Source organism: Leopardus geoffroyi, chromosome C3 (assembly GCF_018350155.1).
Source record: "Leopardus geoffroyi isolate Oge1 chromosome C3, O.geoffroyi_Oge1_pat1.0, whole genome shotgun sequence".
Lineage (NCBI taxonomy): Eukaryota > Metazoa > Chordata > Mammalia > Carnivora > Felidae > Leopardus > Leopardus geoffroyi.
The window spans coordinates 32,028,893-32,051,228 of NC_059338.1; the positions used below are offsets into that span (position 1 = coordinate 32,028,893).

The 22,336-nt window shown below is 38.8% G+C and overlaps 1 long non-coding RNA gene across 1 annotated transcript in view; it reads right to left on the reverse strand.

The window, feature by feature from the left end:
• Positions 1 to 16,958, reverse strand: part of LOC123586972 — a 28,317-nt gene extending 11,359 nt beyond the window's left edge. The window contains exons 1-2 of the long non-coding RNA XR_006707047.1: positions 16,544 to 16,958; positions 4,810 to 4,897 (exon numbers count right to left, since the gene is read on the reverse strand). This is a non-coding gene — a long non-coding RNA (uncharacterized LOC123586972). The remainder of the gene's footprint in view (positions 1 to 4,809; positions 4,898 to 16,543) is intronic.
• Positions 16,959 to 22,336: the final 5,378 nt, after the last annotated feature.

Genomic DNA, 22,336 nt, shown 5'->3' on the forward strand with positions numbered 1-22,336 from the left:
TTTCTAAAACCTTAGGTTTTATGTTTATTTATATAAACTAAGATGCTTTGTTTAGATAAGACTAAATCTCTTTGTACGCACTTAAATGTACCTTTAGAAATAATTACTATTTATCTCATTAAAATGTCAGCTATACCAGGGCGCCTGGGTGGTTCAGTCAGTTGAGCATCTGACTTCACCTCAGGTCATGATCTCGCGGTCTTTGAGTTCGAGCCCCGCGTCGGGCTCTGTGCTGACAGCTCAGAGCCTGGAGCCTGCTTTGGATTCTGTGTCTCCCTCTCTCTCCACCCCTCCCCTGCTCATGCTCTGTCTCTCTTTCTCTCTCTCAAAAAACATAAATAAATAAACATTAAAAAAAATAAAATAAAATGTCAGCTATATCACATAAAATCTCATTCAATATAAAATTTGTGAAATCGGTCCTTATATATTGAAAATGTACAACTTATACTGAATAATAAGTGGCTCTTTCTGCATAAAGAGAGGGGGCTGACACATCTAAAACTTTTCACTTCAGTTTGTTATTGCTAAGTCTCTTCATAATCCTCGAGTTCATACAAACAGCCAATGGCAAACTGAACCTAGCACATCTTTTAATTATTTCAGAGAAGACACAAGATTCAGCTTAAATGATTCAAAACTATTATTGGCTTCAAAAACAAGTCTGTCTTCAGCAAGTCACTAAAATAAGCACTATCTTATGTTCACGAGGACTAAGAAACATCAAGGCAGGCTAATGAATATCAGAGTGTGAGTTTGATAAAAACCAGGCAGCAGCTTAAAAATTTATTTAAAATTCCCTACCTCTCCTTCCTATTCCCCTTTTTATTAGGTGTTTGTGGAGAAATACTGTCTATCCAAAGTTTTCAAGGATTTGGAAGTGGGAAAAAAAAAGAAGTCAATGATTAGGTGCTCAGAGTTTCTCAAAAAACATTCCATTTCAATTTTGACCCAACTTACCAACACTACTATTCCTCTTATTCAGTAAAACCCCAACCAGTTTGAAGAGTCTTTCCTCTTTTTTCTTTTTCTTCTGATCTTCCTACCTAGTTGGAAACTGAACTTTTATAAACAACACTGATGACCATTTGAATGGTGCACTTGTACTAAGCAATTGTGCGCTTTCCACAAATACTCAAAGCTTTAGGAAAGCAAGACCAATGAATCAAACACTCTTAGCATACGTCAGAGTGTCTAACTATAAAGCTGTAACAATTCTGCTGTTGCCTACAAATGAGTTCTCTAGTACACAATGTTGTTCCCTCCCTGCCCTAACCTCTCCTTTTAAATAACTGTGTCCATATTTGTCATCAGGAAATTCCTGTCTTCCATTCTTGGTCCATGTGATTCACAGAGGATTTGAACCCAGTCACCTGGCTTCAGAGACGGGCTTATAACTCTGGCCATAGTGGTTGGTTCACGGATAAGTATGTGAGCCAGGTCCTATTAATTAAAATCATTCCTAAGACTTCCGTTAACATTTTGGAAAGTTAGTAGAACTTTCTAATCAGATTGCCAATCTTAGCATGCGATAAGCCTAGAATTTTTAAACCTCTTGCAACCACCACACAGAAGGAATCATGGATGAAGTCAATGAGAAGCAGAGATAAGATAAATAATGGGGGAGGGGGAAACTGACTAGAAGGGGGTGAAAGAAAAAAGGAAAAGAGAAAGAGATGGTTATGTCATTTTAGCTCCTGGATCAAGCCATATCTGAATCTACACTTGTATTTTTTAGTTACAGGAGATAAGTTGCCTTTTCTTCTAACGAGTATCTGAATTGGTTTACTATCACTTGAAACTGAAAAATTCCTTTGAATACAAGCACTAGAAACAGAACCAGAAGACAAAATAAGCCTGATAATTGAGTCAATGAACAATGTAGACTTATTCTGACAGATGCTTATGTCTTCTGGCCTTAATTGCATAGATAGCTATAAAGAAATGAAATTAATCTAATAAATTAATGAGGATGTTAGCCAATAAGATTTTATATAAGCCACATAGAATTTTTGTGGATTATTTGAGCGTACTTAATAACTTACGAAACTGGTCTGCATTTACATTTACTTATTTATGTCAGTTTTGAGCTAAAAAATAAAAATATAAGCTCCGTCGAAAAACACACAAGGCTTGATGCAAGTATCTAGCGGCCCAGGTGACAGCATATCATATTCGTATTTTGTTTGTAAGAAACCAAGTTATGGCATTTTCTCTATATTTGTATTATGTTAATTTGGTCCTTGTCTGGCTCTGATGCTGCTATGCATATTAAGATGCCACCCAGATAAAGTAAAAAAAGAAAGGGCATATTTGGTGGGGAGAAGGAACAGAAAGTGAACAAATGGAGGTAGAATGACAAGAAATGAATGTTTTAACTTTCACACTTTTCTTCCACCAAGACCATTACTTTATTATCTTAGACTTTGACAGATATTGACAAGAAATTGTATTTTGCAAAACTGAAAGTAAATTTCAGTGTGCTAAGTTTTTAACATTTGGAAATCTGTGCTTTTCTGGCTGTGAAAACAGTGAGGGTCCGTTCTTTACATATTATTTTATTCTCTGACAGTTCTCAGTATTGGAAATATTATTTTCAAATAATATTTGAAACAACTGCATTGTCATGACACCGGCTTCTTTCAAACAGGACCCAGAACAACAACAAAAAGATGATTTCATATATATATATATACATATATATATAATTGCTATTATATTTTTATTATAATATCTGTGTTTTTGAATTGAGAAGAGTAAAACATATGCAGAACACAAGGATGGGTTCATAAAGAAAATGTTGTCATATTTTTCATAAGGAATTTTTGTTACCTGTCTATCCAATGGGGAGGTCTAGGATGTAAGAAGAAAAAAAATAAAAGAAGCAGAAAATGAGAAACTTTCTCCCGTGACAAGTGTTAATTTCAAATCTATTTAAGTAGAGGACTTGGGAAAGCCAGTGAGTAATATAAATAAAGCTTTTCTTGTGCTTAAATATCAAAGATCATTTCTGGGTTTGGACCTGGCTTGGTGTCCAAGGACTCCATTCCAAAAATACTACAAACTTTACCTACCTGTTTAATCAAGTGTCTTGTAAATTATCTAGAATAAAAGGTGGTAATCAAAAAACAGAGTGCTTGAAATCGGTTTTGTAGGGGGAACAAACAGGGCCTGAGATTTGGTCACAAACATTGGAAACTCAAGTGAACAGGAAAAAAAGAACTTTTGAAAGTGAGATTAAGAAATTGGAAAATCAGCTAAATTTATTTCCTATGCAGAAACTGAAATTTATAAGAATGATGACAGCAGCGGAGCAGTAAAATGAGGCAGTGACTGAGAAGCAAAAGTCATTAGGAGGAAGGATGAGAGGCTCCTAGTTGGTAGATTTCAAAGCAATTAAAAGAGAGGTGGAGAAGAAGGTTGTGGGCTTCAGAAGAGCGAGCGTTTTGAAAGAGGAAGACAACAGCTATAAAACAACAATGGGGAACCAAAGGTCATGCCTGTCCTACTGCGTTGGCCTTGAAATGAAGAGGGTTGAGGCAAATTAGCCCGTCTTTGGTAGATTTTCCAGGGAAGAGGATGCTTAGGAGGCTACCGAGTTTCAGTCAGTGAGTAAAGGGACTATTCAGAGGAGAGGCTGATGGTATAGATGTGTTTGTTAACCTCAGAGTAGGAGTTCCAGAAGGTTTGCGGAAGAGGTGGGACAAAGTGGGGGGAGGGGCGCTCAGAGCTTCAGTGAAAATGAGCAGCCCAGAGATGATGGACCATTTTGCTTTTCTGATCACACAGATGTGAAACGTGATAGCTCACCCAGCAGTAGGAGGCTGCAGACATGGTTATAGAGATGAGTTCTTGCCAATAAGAAGTCTAACTGAATCAATAGCCAACAGGTCATTATAATTTAGTTGCAATTGACATGAGCTACTGACGTCTTAAAATGACACTCTCTCTTTCACTCTCTTAAAATTTCCTGAATTCACAAATGCCTTCAGTCCTGGTTTATTCCACACAAAAGTTTGTAGCATTGATTTTTAATCCAACCAAGGTTTTTAGTGTGCAATATCACAGAATTTCTAGTGATCCAATATCTTTGTCTCCTTGAAAGCATCTAGAGATCTTGTAAAGCTTAGATTTCAGCATCCACACAAAAATCTTCCTTAGCATTTTTATGAGAGAGATGATAACACAACTAATGCCTGGGTTTTAATACTAAATCCACAGACATAAAATTTCCACCAAAGGTGTGGAGAGATAGTTCATGACAGGACTACAGGGGTAGACTCACAATGTTGGTGCAGGCCCTTGGTAATAAGAGAAGCAAAAATCTTTGCTCAAAGGGCACATGTGTGTGACTCAGCCATCCAAATTAAGCAGGAGTATAGACTAAACATCAAGTACCCTCAATAGCAACAACTTTAAGCTACTGATAACCAAGGAGCAACTGAACAGGAAGAAAATTTTGTCTTCAAAATTCATATTCCATACTTACTGAATTTTTTAAAATGTTTATTTATTTTGAGAGAAAGAGAAGGAGAAAGCATGAGTGGGGTAGGGGCAGAGAGGAGAGGGAGAGAGAGAATTCTGAGCAGGCTCTGCACTGTCAGCCCAGAGCCAGATGCAGGACTCAAACCCATGAACTGTGAGATCATGACTTGAGCCAAAATCAAGTGTCGGATGCTTAACCGACCGAGCCACCCAGGCACCCCAAATACTAACTGACTTTTAAACTTCCATTTACAAAAGAAAAAAAAAAACCATACCTTCTAGGAGAACACACACACACACACACCCCTCAGATGCCGCCATTACCTCAAAGTTGCATCACAAAGTTTTATTCTCAGTTGGGTCTGTGATTTGTGGTGTCCTCTCTGGGTTATCTATCAGATGGAAACAATGTCTGTAAATGAAGAAGAAACTATGAGTTAATCTTTATTGGTATATTTAAAATTAGTTACGGAAGGGAAGTACTAAAAATAAAGTAGTATTATTCCGAGAATATTATTTCTAGAATATAGCTATTATATTTTTCTAGGAAGGTCTTATATGAGGTGAAACATAATAGGAAACTTTCAGTCAGCCTTTAGGGCTTTTTTCTTATAAACATATTTACATTTTTCTTGAGTATCTGACCACAGAAGTATTGTTTTTTTTTCTAGTTTCTTTCCATGCTTCAAATATAGTTTAACAATTGAAGTCAATGGGTTGCGTTTGAGAGAGGGCAAGGTTTTGGTTTTCTCAATGCTTAGACCATTTTATCCTTTTGTTGCAAACCTAAGAAGCTCACTAAATGAAGTCCATTTTAAAAAGAAAATATTGAGGCGCCTGGGTGGCTCAGTCGGTTGGGTGACCAACTTCGGCTCAGGTCATGATCTCGCAGTCCATGAGTTCGAGCCCCGCGTCGGGCTCTGTGCTGACCGCTCAGAGCCTGGAGCCTGTTTCGGATTCTGTGTCTCCCTCTCTCTCTGCCCCTCCCCTGTTCATGCTCTGTCTCTCTCTGTCTCAAAAATAAATAAACGTAAAAAAAAAAAAAAAAAAGAAAATATTCAGAAATTATAATGTCAGACTTAGGGTTTGTTTTTATTTATTATTGCCTCGATATTAACAACCATCATCATTAAAATTTCATTTATCTGCTGTATTACTGATATCAAGGCACCCCACATCAATAACCTCATTTGAGTCATAAAGCAATCCCCCAGGTTGGCAGGAAAGGATTTATTATAATTTTCCATTTATAGGTGAAGAAACTGAGTTTTTAAAACATGTAACTACTTCAGAAAGTTAAACCTGGAACTCAGGCCATGTGAAATCAAGCCTAGGACTTTTAATATTAAATCTTATGACTTTGTCATAATCATGCCTAGTTCACTTTGCACTGTTTCTTTAGCCCAGTAAGTATAATATTTAATAATATGTATTCATTGCATCTATTATTTTTAGAAGCCTAAAGCTCACATGGACTGTGTATTCATTTCCCAGGGCTGTGGTAACAAATTACCACAAACCTGATGGTTTAAAATGACATCAGTTCATTGTCTCACAGTCTGGAGGCCAGAAGTCCCAAATCAAGGGCTGCACTCCTTCTGAAGGCGCTGAAGAGAAGCCTCCCTTGCTTCTCCCAGCTTCTGGTGGCTCTCAGCCCTCCTTATGGCTGCTCGCTCCAGTCTCTGCTTCTGTCTTCACATGGCCTTCTGCTCTGGAGAAGACCTTCCCCCTCATCTAAGGACACTTGCCATTGGATTTAGGACCTACCCTAATCCAGATGATCCTCATTTCCAGATCTTTAACTTAATTATATCTACAAAGACCATTTTTCCAAATAAGGTCACAGTCACAGGTTTCAAGACAGGGACAGATCTTTTATTTTTTTTTTTTTTTAATTTTTTTTTTTTCAACGTTTATTCATTTTTGGGACAGAGAGAGACAGAGCATGAACGGGGGAGGGGCAGAGAGAGAGGGAGACACAGAATCGGAAACAGGCTCCAGGCTCTGAGCCATCAGCCCAGAGCCTGATGCGGGGCTCGAACTCACGGACCGCGAGATCGTGACCTGGCTGAAGTCGGACGCCTAACCGACTGCGCCACCCAGGCGCCCCCAGGGACAGATCTTTTAGGGGACCACCACTCAATCCACTACAGATGTTTATCCCTAAATATTACTAAATTAAGTGTTCCTATAAAATACCCGATAATTATAATTAGAAAACTTTGAGTAACATTTTACAATGTCTATTTAGAAAGTAAGTTGGAATCTAAATATCTAGAAGATATAAGCCACTCCCAAAAGTTATAGTGAACCTTTTAAATACTTTAAAATTTTAATAATTATATAAAATTTGTCAGCTAGGATTTTAAGAGTGGTTACAATACAGTAGAAATAAAATGCTTAGATTAGTAGGGTTTCAGAGACTACTACTTTAATTGATGAATGACGTTCCCACTCATCAAGTCACAAAGTCAGGTTATTTGGCAGACATGCCCTCTAACACCCGATATCCACTTTTCCTTGCCTTCTGGACACATAAGAGGAATATGCATGCTTAGGAGTGACAGAAATTACAATTGTCACTTCCAGGAAGATGCATGTTAGTTACTGGCACCCAATTCTGTACTTCACTTGGTCTCTGCTATGGCTATTGGAAAACCACATTGCTAAGGAACTACAATGTAGATCCCTTCCATGGAGGACAGCTCAGCTGCCCTGAGACTTCTCTGGGCTCATAGTGCACATTGCATGAAAGAGAAATAAATCCGGGTGTTTTAAGGTACTGAAATTTTGGGTTGCTGTCAGTGTAGCCTAACCCAATCCATGCAGACTAAAACAGTTATTTATACTAAGAATAGATGTCACCATGACAAAAACTCTAAAGTATGTGGCATAGGCTTAGTGTTGATCCTACCGGGGGTAGCAGTTGTGAATGGCCACCTCCTGTGGAGGCTAGAAGATGCAAGTCAATCATCTGCAGGGGCAAATCATTTGGTAATATTACCACCTATGATGATTTATAAAATAGATCTTATTCAAAATAAAACTTGTTGCCCTTGAAAAAAAGATTAAATAGAAAATTAGAGTGTCTGCAGATCGATGTCAATTGCAATTGGCTGGGTATCACAAAAAGAAAAAGATGATCTCAGAAAAGAATAGACTGATTTGCAATTAGGAGCAAACAATATATAGAAGAATAAAGAAGTTTGGGGATTAGTAGGATTCTAAAAACTCCTTTCTCAGAGACTACTTTGTACAAAACAGAAAAATGAAATCTAATTATTAAGGCAAGGATCAAATCAGGGGTATGGCTACCATACTATGTTTAAATCTGGGAATGGATTATGGCATCTCAGAATAAAGATATGATGAAAAGTGGGGCACCCCAGGGGTGCCTGGGTGGCTCAGTCGGTTGGGCATCCGACTTCAGCTCAGGTCACAATCTCAAGGTTTGAGAGTTCGAGCCCCATGTCAGGCTCTGTGCCAACAGCTCGGAGCCTGGAGCCTGCTTCGGATTCTGTGTCTCCCTCTCTCTCTGCTCCTTCCCTGCTCACACTGTCTCTCCCTGTCTCAAAAATGAATGTTAAAAATGTTTTTTAATAAAAAAAAAAAGGGGGCACCACATCTATCATTTTAGTTGGCCAAAAGAGACTGAGAATGTGACTCTCTTCCTGAACCATGAAACACTTAATGGAAAAACAACTGCAAATATGAAAGGGAGTGGGGGGAGAGAGGATAGAAGGAAGGAGAAGAAGAGGGAAGGGGAGAAAATTACAAAGTAAATATTCCAAGAACCAAATCTCAAAAAACCTCATGGGCATGGAATTGATACATGGAACTGTGTAGCATCACATAGGTAAGAATCCTTTTGAGAGAATTTCACTGCCAAAGGAATCCCATGACTAGACTCAAAGAGACTGTGCCTGTTTGTAACTTAAAATCACCCTTGTTACCTAACCCTTTTCAGGCAAGTAATGGGCTAAGAAAATTGCCTATTTCTCAATCTCTTATTCCTCATTTTCCCCAATGCCCATTATAGATTTGACAAGGGAGAATAGAGAAAGAATTGAGCTTTTTTGTCACCAAGAACAATAGACTGGGATCCCCCTGAGGGAACAAAGCCAACATAACTGAGGAACATTCCCCACTACTAAGTCAGTCAGGCACAACAACTGCCCATCAGCTTGTCTGAATTCCCACACTGAGTTTCACTATCACCCTTATTCCTTCCTAGTCTGTGGATTGTGAGGGGGAGAAAACAACTCTCCCTTTCAGTTTATATGTCTCTATATCAAGAAGAGCCACATTCTCATTTGAGATCATGGATTCTATGCTGTATAAAAAGCTTTTGGATGGTCTCTCTTATGGAGATGAATATAGGATTGGGGCAGAAGAGAGGAACGAATACTTGGTTATCGAAAGAGTGGTTGGTCTATGGCTGACTTGACAACAGTTTACTAATACCAATTCCTTTTCCTCTCAGGTCCACCAGATAATTGCATTCACCCCTGAAAGTTCAGGATAGCCCTGTGACTTGTTTAGCTAATTAACTGTGAGCACAAATGATGTCTGTCACTCCTGAGTAGGAACATTTAGTTGCAGGTACTTGACCCTCTGACTCCTGTTCCCTGTCATGACACTTCTGGAACACATATTGATAAATCATTGCTATATTAAAATCATGTGGAGGAACACCGCTTTATAGGATATCCCAGACCCATAGAAAATTTATGTGAGAAAGTGTTTCTGTTTTAAGCCACTGAGATTGCTCTCTTTGTCACCGTAGCATAATTTAGCCTATCTTGACTAACCCAGGATCAATACTAAAATTTGAATAAATGTCTCCCTCAATTTTCTTCTTGTTATTGAACTCAGTTTTACAATAGCTATTATATTTTAAAATAAAACATCTAAAAGATAATATAACAACTTATAGCTTCAAGCTGATACTCAATAATATGTTGCATTCTTTTGTGCCTAGTTTACCTTTCCTTCAAAATAAAAGAGTAACTTTGGCTATGTTAAGAGCATTCAAATAGTTTGATTTTTTAAAAGGATTGCATTCTAAATCCTTAAATTAAGTGGCATTCCATCTAAAAAAAAACAGATAAAAATAATCTTTTTGAGTTTTGTGCTAGTGTTTTGTTTTGTTTTTTAAGACTGACCATGCTTGGAACTTTAATGTCATTAGAGTCTGCTTTTCAGCACGAATCAATCTACCTCAAACCCCAGGCATTTTACTTGATTTGGTAAGTGAAAAAGTTCCATAGACCAAGAAAATTATTTAGCAGTAAAGTATGTGAGAAACACTTTGACAATTCTTCCGATCTTTTTTCCCCCAGCTATAAAGTGCATTTCTTCTCCTCCCCAACTCTGTCACTTTGAACACCATCCAATAAATTGGTCATACCTATCATAGGTACCCGTAGGCAAAAAAAGGGAAAAAGAGAGAGAGGGAGACATCGTTTCATGAATTGACATGAGGGTACTTTTGCCAAAACCCAATGAATTCTTTAAAGCCAACTTAATACCCTCCAAAGCCAGATAAGAAATGCAAAGTTATCTTCTTACTGATGTAGCTATTTGCAAATTCAATACTGTCAAGATGTCCTGTTTCCAGGAAGAGTAGATTCCATGGAGCCTTTTGCTGACAAAGAAAACTCTCTATAATGTTGTTTGTTACCAGATTGTTTTTCTGCCTGTTTAGCTCAAGCCAAGAGATTAGGCAATTATCCTTTAGCTGATCTATGGACATGATCTATGGTGCATGTCTTGTTATATTTTGGGGCAATTTACCTATGGGAGCACCCGTCGCTACCTGCTAATAAAGGTTTTCAAGATCCCCCAGCTTAAACCCAGAGAGCTCCCAGAGGAAGGGTATTTACACCTTTAAGGGCCGCCTTAACTTGAAGGCTCACATATGGGCCACAAATTGCCAGGCGTGCATGTGTATACCAGGTCTAGTGTAGACCATACAAAATCATATCCCATCCCTTTGATTATGTACTGTCTTGTCCCTGTCTGGATGACTTTTCAGAAGCTGACAGAGCTTTTACAATTTAATTGGTGTTGACACCTTTTGAAGCCATGCCTTGAGGCACTCAGGGTCATTGTACGCTTTCTCTGTTTCTCTCCAATGCCTCCACTTGGCTACCTCACAGCCTGTGGTGCCTGGCTGGCCCCTGCACTTTTTATTCATGTTCATACTTGTTCTGGGTCCTGTTACAAGAGCCCTTGTTAAATGCCCAGCAGGCAGCAGTGAATGGAGATTTTGACTATGTGGGATTTGAGGCCTCTGGCAATAATGGAGAATAAACTATAAATATAAAAGTATCCCTGTTGTGGACTGTGTTGTTATCACCAAAGATTTATTCCAGAGGACCTCAGACCTAAGTTACTTTTCTGTGCATGCTCGTGGCTGTTGGTCTTACAATTAGGTCTCTGCCTTCCATGCCAGGGATTCTCTAACTATGACTTTTCCTCTATCATCATTTCCAATTTGGTACCTTCCTTCTCTTAGCAATGCTCTCTCCTAACAGTTGTAGGGATAGCATTATGATTCTGACTTGCCTTCTGACTTCGTTACCTCAAAGTTTAAGGAAGAGACAAAAAGATTGAATCCTGCATTGTTTTCAGGCTCAGTTCTGCAAAAGTGTCTTTTTGCCCCTTAAGAGTCATGTTTAACAGGCAACTTTGTTCTTCGTTCCCAAGAGTGACAGGCTGAGGAACTGTCATCTTTTAGAGAGCTTTGCTCAATTCTCTATATTTAAAAAAATCAAGAATTCCAGTCACAGTTATCAACTGCGTATAAACTTGTAAGCTATCAAATTTTTTTTCTTGTTCACAAACCCCATTAAAAAATATTGTTATGTATGGAAGTGTTAAGATCTCTCTGGGAAAGCTTTTGTTTTTCCCAACCATCACATTTATATGGTCCACAGTGAATAGAATAAACCGGACAGATGTTTGAATTTTTTTTGAAGTACATTAAAAAAAAGACCATATTAGGCTGTTATTCTAGAAGATGAGATCTATCAGAGAGACAAAGGGCATTCTGAAAATATTTGTACAGATGGTGTTACAGGAACTAACATGGATTAAATAAAGCACTGCCTTAAATGTTCCTATTTTTACATAATATAATTCCACTGAAATTTCAGGTCATTATAAAATATAATATAATTATATAAAATATAATATAATTATAATATAATTCCATTGAATTTCAGGTCATTATAAAATCAATAAATAAGCAAATAAAAATATGAATATCATCAGTAATAATTTTCTAGTGAACTGTGTGACTAATTTCCTCCAAGCATGAGCACATTTGAGGAAAATTCACAACACACATGGTTTCTGTTTAAAACCATATTTCTAGCACAAGACTTAGGTAAAGATTCTTCTTTAATTAACCTTCTTCAAAACTAAAGAGACAGCTTTAAAAAAAAAATGAGCCAAAAACAGCAAAAAGGATTACCTAACTGGATGAAGAGACATTTGAAGGACAAGTTCATCTTTCCACCTGTGAAAAGCTCTTACAAATGAAAGATGAACCTGCTGTCCCTTCAATACACCAAAGCTGGGGAAAGACAGAACTATTTTCAGTTATACTTAGTAACAAGGAGCAAAATTAAAAACAATTATGAACTTGCCAATAATGAGAGATAAATGGTATTAGAATTTGCAGGACTGAAAATGGAGATCCGACCCAGGCTTTTAATTTTCTGCAAGAGGTCAGATGTAGAGGGGACAAGCAAGAATCATCTCTGTCCATCTGTGCCAAGGGCCAGTGTTTCCACTGATCCACTGTATCATTTGTTAATCCTGTGATTTGGGGAAATCATTCAAATTTTTTTGTGAAGCTCAGCCTCTTCATCTGGGAATCAGAGCTATCTACTTCCCTCGATTGTTGTGAGGAGTAAAGTAGCTTCTGCACGTGCCAGCATCTAGGACGTATCAATGAAGCAGCAATTAGAATTTCATTAGATTGGGGGGGAGGGGGAGGGGTGTATTTTTGTGACCTTTGTTGCTATTTTGAGACATGGCACGATATTTTATCTTTTGTATTACTGAAGCCTTCATTAGTTCTGGGAGAAAATTTTTCAAACTTACTCCACAGCTGGCATACCCTTTTTTTTTTTTTCTTTTTTTTTTTCTTTTTTTTTAATTTTTTTTTTTTCAACGTTTATTTATTTTGGGACAGAGAGAGACAGAGCATGAACGGGGGAGGGGCAGAGAGAGAGGGAGACACAGAATCGGAAACAGGCTCCAGGCTCTGAGCCATCAGCCCAGAGCCCGACGCGGGGCTCGAACTCACGGACCGCGAGATCATGACCTGGCTGAAGTCGGACGCTTAACCGACTGCGCCACCCAGGCGCCCCTGGCATACCCTTTTTGAAGATACCCTAGAGAAAACATTGGGGCATTCATCAGAAAACAGAGACAGTGTATTAGATAGTGACCATTATAATATTCAAGGGGGCGAGGGGATGTTTAGGCATTGTTTGGAGGTTTAGCTATAAGCCTTTTTCATTATGGCACTTGTATGAAAATAAAGGAATCTCCAGAGAAAGAAAAGTGTCTAAAAATGACAGGTATGGGATTAAAAATAATGAAATACTATAGATTGGTATTGAGAGAAATATACCATATCTGGAACAATAGAATGATGCATAAGTAAAGTAAATCAAAGGGTGCCTGGGTGGCTCAGTCAGTTAAGCGTCCAGCTCTTGGTTTGGGCTCAGGTCATGATCTCACAGTTTGTGAGTTCGAGCCCCACATCTGGCTCTGCTGGGGATTCTCTCTCTCTCCCGCTCTCTGTCCCTCCCCCACTTGTGCTCTCTCTGTCTCTCTCAAAATAAATAAACTTTAAAAAACATGCTTTAATAAAACAAATCAATAGGACTCTACTTTCAATTCCAGCATAAATGGCAGTGTGCTGCCATTTATATATCCATTCGTCACATTCCTTTGAGTGCCTATTTGCAGGTTCTATGCTGGGGATATTAAGAGGAATAAAATATATATCATGTTCTTAAGCTATACTTGAGTAAGACCTTCACCCTGTTTACCTCTACTGAGTCCCATATAGGTATCTATCAAAATAAATAACAACACTTTATTGACCTTATTTGCTTATTGATCTGCCTCCTCACTAGACTATAACATCCAGGGAGAGCAGAGGATGCTTTGTTTATCTTTGCATCTTAAACATTCAGTAAGCATTCAATAAATGCATATGAAATTAATATTAATGAATGAGTGAGTGGAAGAAACAAATGAATGGAGGCATAAGGATGACTCTGAATTTACTACTGTGAGTTACTCAGAGAAAGAAAGCACACATCCTTTCTCAGATCTCAGATCTCATTCTCGGACAGCACTAAAGTGACCTCTGGCTACATATGCCACCATGTAATTACCTTATGTATGTTTTACATTGACTGGCTTATTCCTCGTCTGAAAGTTGCAGACCAACAAGGACTTTGCCATTCTTGTTCCAGCACTCAGCCAAGTGCCTGTCGTGTAGAGGGAGCTAAGTCAATATGTGTTAAGGGAATTAATGGGTTGATCATGACACAATGCAAGAATATGGGAACACATTTCAGAAGAAGAATTAGAAAGAACTCAATTGGGGGTATGTAAAATTTGATATGAAAACAGCACGACAAGGTTGTGATATACCCTGCAAGTTGCTGTAAGATTTGTTTTAGAACCAAAAAGAGGTCAGGGTTGGGAGTCTCGGACACAGATCTGGGTGGGAGTCCTCTGTGTTAGGTTCAGGACTTGACTCAGAGCAGACATTAAATAAGTGTTTGTTGAAAAGTTGCCAAAGGCAGAAATTCTTGAGAGAAAGGGATGAGGAGAGCAAGTGAAGGAAAATGTTTTATTCCTCGCTGTCACATTTCCTTTTACTACTATAAAAACAAAACAAAACAAAACAAAACAAAACAAAAGTCCAGATTCATAATACAGAGAAAACCAAATATACAGAAGAGTTGAAACTTTGCTTCCATAATCACCGAGTCAAGCTGTGTGTACGTATACCGTATATGCAACCAATCTTGCAATTTAATAAAAAAAAATTTAGTCAACCTACTTGTTATTTTTAATCACTGATTATAGTGAAATTATTTGTGATTGTTTAGTCTGTATTAATTTAGAGACCATCAGAGTTTAGAGCATCTGGGCTGGCTTACATTATTCTTTCAGAAAAAGACTTTCACTCTACCCTTGTCCTATGTCTTTATAGACAGTTACAGTAAGAAATACCTTTTTATTTTTTGTAATATTATAGTTGAAACTTATAAAATCATGCAGCAAGAAAGAAACTAAGAGGAGCACTTGGGTGGCTCAGTTGGTGAAGTGTCCGACTTCAGCTCACGTCATGATCTCATGGCTCGTGAGTTTGAGCCCTGCGTCGGGCTCTGTGCTGACAGCTCAGAGCCTGGAGTCTGCTTTGGATTCTGTGACTCCCTCTCTCTCTCTCTGCCCCTCCCCTGCTCATGCTCTGTCTCTCTTGGTCTCTCAAAAAATAGGTAAATGCTAAAAAAAAAAAAATGTTAAGAAGAAAGAAAGAAAGAAAGAAAGAAAGAAAGAAAGAAAGAAAGAAAGAAATTAAGATTACCTTGTGTAATGCCTTTATTCTACAGGGGACATATTTAAGCCAAGGGAGAAAAATAACCATTTTTACAATGGTTACTCTCTTTCTGTACTCTCTGTTGTTAAAAAATAAAAATCAAATGACTGAATAGATTTTCTCTAAGAACCTTAGAGCCACATTGTCCACAATGGTTCTTAAAAACCTCTAGGCGTGGTGCTTTCTTGGTGAACTCTGGCTTATCTTTTAATGAAAACATTTATCTTAAATTGTGACTTAATCCATAAACCACTTCAATCTATCTCAAAAAAAAAAAAAAAAACAAGTCACTTAAAGGAATAATTATTTGTAGAATAAAAATTTTATTCAAAAGTTAGTTATTATCATGTGCTCAGCTAATGGGGGCCATAGTTTTAAAAAAATTTATTTTCTCTCCCAAATAATTAAGAATTATCCCAAATCCAGGACATCAGCCAGAGAACAGCAACCTATTCTTAGTGTCATATCAGAAAAAAATTTGGCTTCAAAGTTGCTGTAGTCTGTGACTATCTCTTAAGAGAGAGGACACAGGAGCTTTCTCTCCTGACAAATCAGCATCATCCAATGGACCTCAAACATCCTAGATATCAACTGACAAGTTAGAAGAGAGTTCAATGTCCAACTTTGGTTCTTTTACCCAACTTCTCTGGCCCAGTTTCCTTATCTTAAAAATGAGAGTAAAATAGAACTTATTCATAGGGTTTTCATGAAAATTCATAGCCTTTTAAACAATGTCAATAGTGGTAGTTATTATCATTATTGTCATTATTCTGTACGAAGCATCAATTATGCACTAGGCACTGAGGTTTAATAGCTAGAAAAGATAACACCCCCCAAAGATAACACCCCCCAAAACCCCATTAAGTTTATCTAAGATGATGAGACTCTTAATTTTTAAGAAAAATGAATACATTTAATTCAATGTTATTTTATCTCCATGAAATTGAGTTTTAGAGTTAGAGAGTGACATCACCAAGACAGTGATAGTGTGCTCCTGACTTTGCTCCCCATCACGAGAATAAGTAACAACTATTCAAGAACAAGATGCTACTGAGAGAATCCTAGCATATAAGGGTGAGGCTAAAGCACCCCTCCTGTATCACAGAGACCATGACAGATTGCATTAGAAGGGTAAGTGAAGCAGCTCCCCATTGACTGCATTGACTGGCCACCAGGCAGGACAGTATTACATGGAGAGGTCTTCCTTGACCTGGCAGTTACTCCTGTGGACAAAGAGAACGGGGTGGGGGAAACCAGCCTCCCCTAGCATTGTGAGTCACTTTGTGGGAACCCTTACTTTGATCTCGCTCCACAGGGATTGCAGAGGTGGGGCTCCACCACTGGAAATCTGTGATGGAGGAGTGGGGTGGGGCTTACAACCACCAGCACGAGCATCTTGACAGACTGAATGCATACCTGCAGTGTCCAAGAAGTAATCCCAACCAGCAGTTTTGTTCATCTGCAGAACCAAGCCGAGGAAGCACCAAAGAACTTGCAGGGATGCAGATCTCCTTGACTCACATCCTTAAATGAGAAGGTTTGCCAGTCCTAGAGCTCAGTTTGCCCACACGCAGGCAAGGTGCTAAACCACAACCCCAGCCACTGTCGGGGATGCTTTCCAGCCCTACCTGCCCTGTTGGGCTGGTGACAACTCCTGGAAGCCATGTAGCCCAGTAATGCTCAAGCAGAGAGGTGGGTAAGCAGAGCTGATTGCCCCCAGACCAAAACCAGTAGCAGGCATGAAGGCATTCCCCTGGTATGCCCACGAGGGAGACTAACTCCTAGCAAAAATGAGGGTAGCTCCCAGCTGCTCCCAAATGGAGAGCTTGTTCGAGCCTGTTCCAGAATTGGAGAGCAGCCGGGTACAGCTCCTCCCCATTCCATCCAGGCAAGGGGGCTGAGACTTAGCTCCACCCACTGTGTACAGTGTCTTCCAGCCCAATCTGAGCAGAAGACTGGCAACAGTTCCTGGAAACGCTGAGGTCCCAGGGCTCATGTGGAGAGAAGGGCAGACAGAATGTTTTGTCACAAAGACAAAAGATAACAAATGCTGGCATGGATGTGGAGAAAAAGGAACACTTATGCACCGTTGGGGGGATTATGAATTGGCACAGACACTATGGAAAACAGTGTAGAGGATCCTCGAAGGATTAAAACTAATACTACTATATGATCCGGCAGTTGCACTTCCGGGAATGGACTCAACAGTAATGAAAACACTAACTCGGGGGGCACCTGGGTGGCTCAGTCTAAGGTTAAGCTTTCAACTGCAGCTCAGGTCATGATCCCACAATTCCTGAGTTCCAGCCCCTGGAGGGGCTCTGTGCTGACAGCTCAGACCCCGGAGCCCGCTTGGGATTCTGAGTCTCCCTCTCTCTGCCCCTCCCCCACTCGTGCGCGCACGCTCTCTGTCTCTCAAAAATAAATATTGAAAACAATTTTTTTTTAAAGAAAACACTAACTTGGAAACAGATATGCACCCCCATGTTCATAGCAGCATTACTTGCAATAACCAAGGCACGGAAAAACGGAAGGGCCCATCAATGGATGAATGGATAAAGAAGTTGTGGCATAAATACCCAATGGAATATTACTCCGTTGTTAAAAAAAAAAAAAAAGGAAATCCTACCGTTAGTGACAACATGAATGGGCCCTGAAGGCATTATGCTAAGTGAAATAAATCAGATAGAGAAAGACAAATACTATATAATCTCACGTATTACATGTGGAATCTAAAAAACAACTCCCACTACCACCAGAACAAAAACACCAGATTCCTTAAATAAGAGATCAGATCTGTAGTTGCCAGAGGTGGGGTGAGGAGGAATTGGAGGAATGTGGTCAAAAAAGTATAAACTTTCGGTTGCAAGATAAATATTAGGAATGTAATGTACAACATGATGCCTGGAGCTAATACTGCTGTATGATACATAAGAAAGATAAGAAAGTAAAGCCTAAGAATTCTCAAAACAAGATTTTTTTTTTCTTTTCTTCTTCTTACACTTCTTTTTATTGTATCTGTATGAGGAAGTGGATGTTAGATGAACCTACTGTGGTATTAATTTCGCAGTATATGTAAATAAACGATCATGCTATACGCCTTAAACTTATACAGTGATTATGTCGATGATATCTTAATAAAACTGGGGACAAATAAATAATAATTTATAAAAGTAATGCCTTTACTGTGCTAGAGTAGTCACAGAAGTTCCCTAAGAGAAGTAGAATTTAATATGAATGTGATAGATCATATTGAGCTATTGTTTCACAACTCATTCATTGTTTGCTGATTTTCCTTTATTTTATTTTATTTTATTTTATTTTTGTTTTCTTCCTTTCTTGATTTAATTTTTAATTTTTTTAAATTTACATCCAAATTAGTTAGCATACAGTGCAACAGTGATTTCAGGAGTAGATTCCTTAGTGCCCCTTTCCCATTTAGCCCATCCCCCCCTCCCATAACCCCTCCAGTAACCCTCTGTTCTCCATATTTAAGAGTCTCTAGTGTTTTGTCCCCCTCCCTGTTTTTATATTACTTTTGTTTCCCTTCCCTTACGTTCATCTGTTTTCTCTCTTAAAGTCCTCATATGAATGAAGTCATATGATTTTTGTCTTTTTCTGACTAATTTCATTTAGCATAATATCCTCCAATTCCATCCACGTAGTTGCAAATGGCAAGATTTCATTCTTTTTGAGTGCTGAGTAATACTCCACTGTATATATATACCACATCTTCTTTATCCATTCACCCGTCGATGGACATTTGGGCTCTTTCCACACTTTGGCTATTGTTGATAGTGCTGCTATAAACATGGAGTACATATGTCCCTTCAAAACAGCACACCTGCATCCCTTGGATAAATGCCTAGTAGTACAATTGCTGGGTCATAGGGTAGTTTTATTTTTAGTTTTTTGAGGAACCTCCATACTGTTTTCCAGAGTGGCTGCACCAGCTTTCATTCCCATGATTTTCCTTTATTTTAAATGTTCAAGAAGGCAATTTATCAAGGTTCTCAATTTACTAAGGTACACAAGTATTTGTTTAGTAGACACAAAATAAAAGATATTTTATTCTCTTTTTTTAAATGTTTATTTATTTTTGAGAGAGAGAGAGTGTGTGCCCACGAACAGGGGAGGGGCAAAGAGAGAGGGAGACAAAAGATCCCAGCCCAAGCAAGCTCTGGGCTTACAGCAGAGAGCCCGATAAGGGACTCGAACTCTCGAACTGAGATATTCTGACCAAAACTGAAGTCAGAGGCTTAACTGATTGAGTGACCCAGGTGCCCCAAGATATTTTATTCTCTTAACGCAAGTTAAAATTTGTGAAGTTTCATGATGAAAGGTGTACTACTATTTTACATTGCTTTTAATTTTAGTGTGTCTCTTTAAATAGTAAACGCTTCTGAAAGTAAATAATGGTTATTTATTTAAGAAGGTCACATTTTGTGATTATCATACTCCACGTGATGAAGTGCAGACAACCTATGTCACTACAGCAGGAAGGGGAACCTGCCTTGCCCAAAGAAATTACCTCCAATCAGATCAGAGACAGTGTTCATAGTATTACTAAAATATATCGCATTAGCTAAGTTCAAAAATGATTATTGAGTCCCTGATATGCCAGGACACAACTGTAAATAAAATTAAAAATTGATCTCATGTGGCTACATTCCAACAGAGAGCAAAAATGAACTGGGCACCTGGTGGCTCAGTTAAGCATCCGACCCTTGATTTTGGTTCCGGTCATGATGTCATGGTTGTGAGATTGAGCCCCGCATAGGGCTCCACATTGAGTGTGGAGCCTGCTTTGGATTCTCTCTCTCCTTCTCTCTCTCTGCTCCTCTCCTACTCTCTATAAATAAACAAACAAACAAACAAATAAATATCATGTCAAGTAGAGGCAACTGCTAGGAAGTCAGGAATAAAGTACGGTGAGGGGACAGGGAGCCATGAGGAAAGAATGGAATAGAGACTTCCATTCAGATAGCCTGGCCACACAAACCTGTAGATACACTGACAGAAGACAGTAGGAAGAACATAACAGAGGGAAAGTTAAGAATAAGCAGCAGTTGTAAGGCGGTGGAAACAATGACTAAACAAAAAGAGAAGAGAGGATTCCTTTCGTGGTTAGCAGTAACAGAGATTTTCTCAGTCACTATAATCATTAAAATCACTTACTCCTTGATGCTTAGAGATGGTCAGATTAGGTCATAACATTATGGTGTATCCAGAGCCGTTTGAATTCTCCAAATTTGACTGTGCAACTGTGATCGTAACAAGAATGTTCTTCCATTATCTGTGAGGCATAAGTTCTGTGCTTATTGAGACTGTTTCCTAGTCCTGTGAATTTTTCTCGTAAATCATCAACCATTTCCATTGCCTAAGTATATCTCTGTTCCTTGAAACTTGAAGAACTTGAAAAACATAGAGCTTTAAAGGCAAAAATGAGAGCCCTACAGATATTTTAACACAGCTAGCATATGCTTCCTAATTCTCTTCTCCTCCTTAAACATCCACATAGCCCCAATGTCCTCTTTGTAGAATCCGATTTATAGACTCTTCACTATCCAGTTATGCTCTAATGTGTAAATGTCATTTTTAAAAGATACAACATAATGGCAATATTTTGTAAACTATTTATTGAGTGTTTTCTTCTTCTAAATCTTCTTCCTTAGCTTCTGTGGTAGTCAGCCTCCAAGATGCCCCCGATGATCAGTACCTTCTGGTATTCATACCCTTATTTAGACTCATTCCACCTTGGACCAAGGTTGGTTTGTTTCAGGAATAGCATATGGAAGAAGCAATGCTAGATTACTACAGAGATGAGGCTTTAAAAGCCTCCACTTTCAGTCTTGGGCTGTCTCACTGGAGCATTTTCCCTCTCTCCCTCTCTCTCATCCTGTTTTTCCCTATCTCTCTCTCTCTTACCATGTACCCTTAGGGGATCCAGCTGCCAGATTGTGAGGTCATTCAGACCGCCCCTGGAGAGGTTCACACGACAAGGAACAAGGGCCTCCAGCCAACAACCAGTAAGGAACTGAGGCCTCCCCCTGAAATGATTGCAGTCCTGGCTGACATCTTGACTGCCACCTTGTGAGAGACACTGAGCCCAAACCACCCACATAAGCAGCACCCAGATTCCTGACTCTCAGAAACTGTGTGGGCTGTTTATTGTTTTAAGTGCTAAGTTTTGGCTTTAATTATTATACAGTATTAGATAAACAATAGATGACTAATATGGTGAATATGACATGTTTTCTTCTTAATCTCCACTTAGCCTCTCTAAATTCTATCTCACCTTCTATGAATGTTCTCTTCCTTTGGACATTACTTAAATGATGATATTCAGCAGAAATATTGTCCCAGACTTCTCCTTTTCTTACTATTTCTGAAAGTCCCTATTCATACCCAAAACTTAGGGTCACTGATTCACTGATGGTTCCCAAATTTATATTTGTGGTGCTGATCTGTTTCCTAACAACTGCCAACTAAGCATCTCCTCTTGGATGTCTCAACGGCACATCAAACTCCATGGACCCTAAAACTAAACCCATTATTATTCTCTTCATACCTATTCTATTTTTTTCTTACATTGGATCTTAGCAAGACAATTTATGCTGTGGCCCAAGTAGAAAACTTCCTCTTCCTCAGCATCTATTTTCAGTCACTTTTTAAGTCACATAATTTCTAGCTTCATCATTTCTCAACTCTATTTCTTCATTTTCATCCATACCATGTTGGTTCAGACACTCTGTCTCTATTTTCCTAGTTCTTTCCTCATCACTCTACAGCATTGAATAGTCTTTCAAAACACAAACTAGAAAAGTCACCATAGAAAAGACAATTTATAAAAAAAAAAGGGGGGGGCGCCTGGGTGGCTCAGTCGGTTGGGCGTCCGACTTTGGCTCAGGTCATGATCTCACAGTCCGTGAGTTCGAGCCCCGCGTCGGGCTCTGTGCTGACAGCTCAGAGCCTGGAACCTGCTTCCAATTCTGTGTCCCCCTCTCTCTCTGCCCCTCCCCTGCTTATGCTCTGACTCTGTCTCAAAAATAAATAAAAACATTAAAAATTAAAAAAAAAAAAAGAAAAGACAATTTATGCTTCAACGAAAGACTAAGAGTTGTCTAGAGGACACAGTCTACATTACTTGATTCTAATTTTCTATTATCTTTAAATTACTTTTAAGCATTGTAAGTTTTAGATAATGGA